Source organism: Canis lupus, chromosome 26 (genome assembly GCF_003254725.2).
Source record: "Canis lupus dingo isolate Sandy chromosome 26, ASM325472v2, whole genome shotgun sequence".
Lineage (NCBI taxonomy): Eukaryota > Metazoa > Chordata > Mammalia > Carnivora > Canidae > Canis > Canis lupus.
Window position 1 is genome coordinate 8,874,277 of NC_064268.1, and position 6,000 is coordinate 8,880,276.

At 45.1% G+C, this 6,000-nt stretch overlaps 1 long non-coding RNA gene across 1 annotated transcript in view; it reads left to right on the forward strand.

The window, feature by feature from the left end:
• LOC112676540 (uncharacterized) overlaps nt 1-4,260 on the forward strand; it is a 52,758-nt gene extending 48,498 nt beyond the window's left edge. The window contains exon 3 of the long non-coding RNA XR_003146580.3: nt 4,051-4,260. This is a non-coding gene — a long non-coding RNA (uncharacterized LOC112676540). The remainder of the gene's footprint in view (nt 1-4,050) is intronic.
• The last annotated feature ends 1,740 nt before the right edge of the window (nt 4,261-6,000 follow it).

A 6,000-nucleotide genomic window follows, 5' to 3' on the forward strand; every position in this document is an offset into this window, starting at 1 on the left:
AAACTTTTCAAAGGTCTCCTCCGACCACAGTTGGCTCTGAGGTGAGTCCCCATGAATGGCTTTCTTGATCTGTCACTGTGCAGGGCTAATCCCACGAGTGATCAAATTGCTGCTCTGCTGCTTGCTGGCTGTGTGGCTTCAGAGTTTTTCCTCTGTAAAATGAAGGTCACAGTAGTGCTTACCTTATATAGCTATGTGAGGGGATGGATGAGATGACAGATGGGAAGTGTTTAGCCTACTACCTGGCCCTGAGCACTTGATACAATTGAACTATTATTGCTTTTTTCAGTAAATTAAAAAAAAAATAGAGTGTCTTGGGGCACCTGGGTGGCACAGTTGGTTGAACATCTGACTTAGTTTTGACTCAGGTTGTGATCTCAGGGTTGTGAGACTCTCTCTCCCTCTCCCTCTGCCTCTGCCTTTCCCCACCCCTACCCCACCTCTGGAATAAAGAAATAAATCCTTTAAAAAAAAAGTGTCTCCTTGAACAACTTTTAGAGTAGTACACCACCCATGTGAACCATATATGGAATTAAAATTTTTCTGGTAGGTACACTAAAAAGGTGAAAAGAACAAATGAAATTAATTATTAAAATTATTAACATTATTAAATTATTTTTAAAGTATTATTTTTATTTATTCATTTGAGTAATCTCTACACCCACCATGAGACTCAAAGTCATGACCCCATGATCAAGAGTCTCATTTTCTTCTGACTGAGGTAGACAGGTGCCCCAAGAATGAGCGAAATTAATTTTAATATTATATTTTATTTAACCCCATATATTCAAAATATCATTTCAACATGTAATCAGTATAAAGAAAAGTATTCATGAATTGTTTTACCCTCTTTTTTAATCCATTAAGCTTCAAAATCTGATGTGTATGTTACATTGACAGTGCATCTCAACTTAGACCAGACACTTTCAAGGTCTCAGAACCGTATGTGGGGAGTGGCTGCTGCATGAACAAGTTAAACCTATCTTTATCCAGTTCTGTCTCTGTGTATAGCCAAAGAAACATTATTAGGCATCCAAATCACTGGGACCTTGGCCAAGCCAACCTGCTGGAAGCTTTCAGAATATTTATAGGTAACTGATCTCTAGAAAACAGAGAGTGAGACTATCTCAGCCGGCCCCACCCCCAACCTTCCTTCAATCTCAGGATCGATACCTCAGCTACTGTGTTCTAGAGGCCCAGCAGAAAGGGTCACATAAGCAGTAGTAGGTGCATGTGCAAATGTACAGGAAAAAGAGGATTCCTACTAAATTGTTAAGAGTGGAAATTAGGGGTAATGTCAAAGCAGACTTTATAGCAATGGCCCCGATTTTTTCCATTGAGAATGTATTCATGTGTTACTTATACAAGCAAAAGGTGAGCGAGAAAGAAAAGTAAAGGAATGTAACCACGATTTGGGGTAAATCTCTAAGATTTGCACAGAAAACAGGGCAAAGTGTAAGGACTGCAAGGTGGGCTTTGGTGCCAGCCACCTGCATGTACAACCAGCCTTGCCACCTACCAGCTGTGTGATTAGGGCAAGTTTCTAAGGTTCTCTGGGCCTCAGTTTTTTCTTTTCTTTTCTTTCTTTCCTTTTTTTTTTTTTTTTAAGATTTTATTTATTTATTCATGAGAGACACAGAGAGAGAGGCAGAGACACAGGCAGGAGAAGCAGGCTCCCTGCGGGGAAGTCGATGCGGGACTTGATCCCAGGACCTCAGGATCATGACCTGAGCCAAAGGCAGACGCTCAACCACTAAATCACCCAGGTGTCCTGGGCCTAAGTATCTTAATCAATGGGGATTATCAGGGGGCTTTCGTCATTGGGATGTTTTGAGGATTAAATGAGTGAACATGTGTAGGGTGTGGTGATTCTGCCTGGGACAGAGAAAGTGCTAAAAAAAAAATGTTTTTGTGCTTTTTGGTTGTGAGAAGTTAGCAGGAAACTCTTGGTGCAGATACACTGATGTGTATCAGAGCTGGGAGATCCAGATGTGGAGTCTGCAGATCTGGCATTAATTCATTTGTATGACCTTGAGCCTCAGTTTTATACTAATACTAATATTAACAAGAGCAACATACGTATTTGAATACTACTATTATCCAGAAACTTCACATGCTTTATTTCATCGGATCTTCATAACATCCCTCTGAGGCAGATGATGTTATTATTTCCCTTCTACAAATAAGGGAACAGAGGCTTGCCCGAGGCCACACAGCTTCTAAGTCCCAGAGGAGGGACTTGGACTCAGGGTTAGGGTTAGTCCCAGATGCCAGAGCCTGAGGCAATGACCACTGTACCAAGCTGCCCCATCTGTAAGGCCCTGCCCAGTTTTGCTAGCCTGTGATGCTGGGAGGCAAGCTGCACATGGGTAGCTAAGAGTTCTGGTCCTGAGCACTAGTTCTATCCAGATTCTGGACTCCAGAGCTTATCCGTCTGTTTCGTCATCTGTAAAATAAGACCAAGAAGAACTCATGCCCTGCATTTGAGAACACATGCCAGCTTTCTCCAGGGCTTCCTTTAGACCTGTGCTACCTCTTTTTATTTCATCATCCCAAACACCTCACTTGTGAGATCATAGCGATCACAGGATGTAGGTGGGAAGTCTTTGAGGTGCTGCAACGGCACCAGGCGTCTAGGCCAAACTACCCAGGAGGAGGAAGAAGGAGGTTGTAGGGAAGCAAATCTAGATTCTATCACATTAAAGGCTGCACATGGGGTTTTGGAGAGAACGGCGACTTTGGTGCAGAATCTCAGGAGGGTACCCTCTGGTGTGTACACACGTTTGTCCTCACACAGACATGCTGTCTGTTGGAAGGGAACTGGGGGGTGGGGGTGGGGAAAGGGGGAGGGAGGAAGTTGTTAAATTATCCAGCTGTTCTGTCTAAATATGTTGCACATCTGGTGGCCTGGAAACCTCTGGGTGACTTTTCTCTTTACAGTCACCCCTTTGCTGTCTGGACTCAACCTTAGTGCTCTAGATGAGGAAAAAGGGAAAGATAAACAGGGAAACATAAGTTGGTTGGAGCCAAGGGGGAGGGCGAAAGCAGAGAGAGAGAGAGACTGACAGATGAAGAGACAGACAGACAGGCACAAGCCTACAGAGACAGAAAGACAAAGAGAGGGAAACAGACATGGGGTGGAGGGGAAGAGGGATAAAGAGAATGAGGGAGAGGAGACCCAAGCAGGGAGATGGAGAGAGATAAACAGCAACAGTGATAGGGGAATTCACATGGAGACAGGGACATAAACACAGGAAGAGACAGGAAGATAGATGAGATAGATAGACTCACACAGAGATCGCTGCCGGAACGACAGACTGAGAGAGATAAAAGAGACAAAGATTAGAAGTGGAGAGGGACGCCTGGGTGGCTTAGTGGTTGAGCGATTGTCTGCCTTTGGCCCAGGGCGTGATCTTGGAGACCCAGGATCGAGTCCCACATCGGGCTCCCGGCATGGAGCCTGCTTCTCCCTCTGCCTGTGTTTCTGCCTCTCTCTCTCTCTGTCTATCATGAATAAATAAATAAATCTTAAAAAAAAAAGAATAAATAAAATCTTTAAATAAATAAAAAAAAGATTAGAAGCAGAGAGACCCACCTGCAGGGATGGAAACAAAGAAACACAGATGCATAGACATTCAGACACACTCCAAGTACCCGTAGAAAGACGGGCTGCCCGGCTGCCCACGCAGAGAGGAACAGGGGTGGAGAGGGACAAAAGGATCAAGTCAGGGAGAGACAAATAGATATCCAGAGCAGAGACTAGACAGAGATGGAGAATGAGACAAACAGAAAAAAAAAAGGGGGGGGGGGCGGCAAAGAAATAGAGATCCACGCGGAGAAGAAAATAAACCACTCAAACAAAAAGAGCCATCAGGATTTTCCATTCTGCCAAAAAATCTTGGGAGTCAGAATGTGTTGTGTTAGGGCCTTAATGCAAAACATTAATCTCTTCAGAGGAAAGAGTGGGCTTTAAAAAAAAAAAAAAGTTTTGGTGTAAGTATGCTCCAAACAGGAAATTATTTTATTCATTTTTTTTTCTTTTCTCCACAGCATATCAGGATCTTCTGAGGAGCAACCAAAGACAGCATTTGAGTGTTTGTCTACTTCCCACAAACATCTAGCATCAGCGGTTTCTTTTTTAGCAGGAGAAAAAGTTTCTGGTCAAGAATGAGGCCTCTTGGGGCACCTGAGTGACTCAGTGGTTGAGTGTCTGCCTTTGGCTTAGGTCATGATCCCGGGGTCCTGGGATCGAGTCCCACATTAAGCTCTATGTCTCTGCCTCTCTCTGTGTGTCTCTCATGAATAAATAAATAAAATCTTAAAAAAAAAAAAAAGAGAGTCCTCTTGATAAATGCTATAGGACACAGAGCAGACTACCATGTAGAAAGTGCTAGAACAGGGAATGAAATCCCGTTGCACCTCTCACACTGATGGAAGATTAGTAGTGGCTTCCCAGGGTGCCATGTGTGAAGGAGTTTGGAGACCACAGGTCAGGGAGAAGAAATGCTGTGATCCATTACTGAAGTCTGCCATGGTCTGGGAGAGGACAATCACAGTAGCCATTATTTGCCATTCCTCTACCAGAATCTAGATCCTGTGTGAAATATTGGAATCAGAATACAAACGGAGGCCCACATGTGTCTAAATATATTACAAGTTAGAAATCAAGTTGCATCCATGGCCTGGACTGTGTTCTTTCTCATGCCCATGGCAGCCCACCCCTGGGATTTCCCTGTCAGCCCACAGACTACAGGAGGACCGGTCTCACCACCACAGCCCTGAGTGGCAGCTGGACATGCAGGGCAGGAGGGTGGATGCTGGTGCCAGACCTAGGGTTTCCGGATGGTGATTGGAATGGGGCCTCACCCAGGCAATCTAATGCAGGCTTCCCAGGCAATTCTAAGCACCTCCTAGTGTATTTCCTGAATAGAGGAGCATAGTCATCTGGAGAACCAAGACACTGATTGTGGGTGATCTTGGATGCCCAGCTTTAAATTGAAGCAACCATTTTACCCTCAACACCTGGCATAATGTCTGGCACATAGATTGAACAATAAATATTTGTTTAAAAAATGAATTATTTAAATACACTTCTTGGCACATGAGTTCATTTGAGTCTGTCAGGTTCTACAACTCAGTGATCCCTCCTAAAAGTGAGTGGCCAGGGAGTCCTGTGAGGAGGAAGATGATGTTTCTGTTTTATATGCAAGATCAACAAAGGACTCACTGGCAAAATAACATTTGAACTCAGACTGAGGGAAGCGAGGGAGCAAACCATGGGGGTATCTGGAGGACTATGTTCCAGGCAGTGGAAAAAACAGCCAGTGCAAAGGCCCTGAGGCAGGGCTGTGCCTGACATGTTTGAAGAACAGTGAGGAAGCTGGGGTGGCTGGAATGAGTGAGTGAGAGCCAGAGCAGTGGGTGCTGTGGTGAGAGGTGCCTGAGGCTAACTTCTATAGGGCTGCATGGCCATGTTAAGGGCTTCGGCTTTGACTCTGAGCAAGATGGGGGCCATTACAGGGTTCAGAGCCTAGAATTGGCTTACATTTTAAGAGGATCCCTCTGGGTGCTGGGCTGAGAATAGACCAGGTAGAAGCAGTGAGGTGCTCACAGCCTTTCCAGGTGAGCGGTGATGGTGGCTGGGTCAATGGCATAGAGATAGGGAGAAGTGGTCAGATTCTGGGTATATGTTGGAGGTAAGGGATGACAGAATTTGCTAACACACTGGATCGGGTGTGGGTTGTGAGAGACTAAGAGAGTCAAGGATTTTTTTTTTAAGATTTATTTGTTTATTCATGATAGACAGAGAGAGAGAGAGAGAGAGAGAGAGAGAGGCAGAGGGAGGCAGAGGGAGAAACAGGCTCCATGCCAGGAGCCTGACATGGGACTCGATCCTGGGACTCCAGGACCGCGCCCCGGGCCAAAGGCAGGTGCCAAACCGCTGAGCCACCCAGGGATCCCCGAAGAGAGTCAAGGATGATCCAAAGTTTTGGCCTGAGC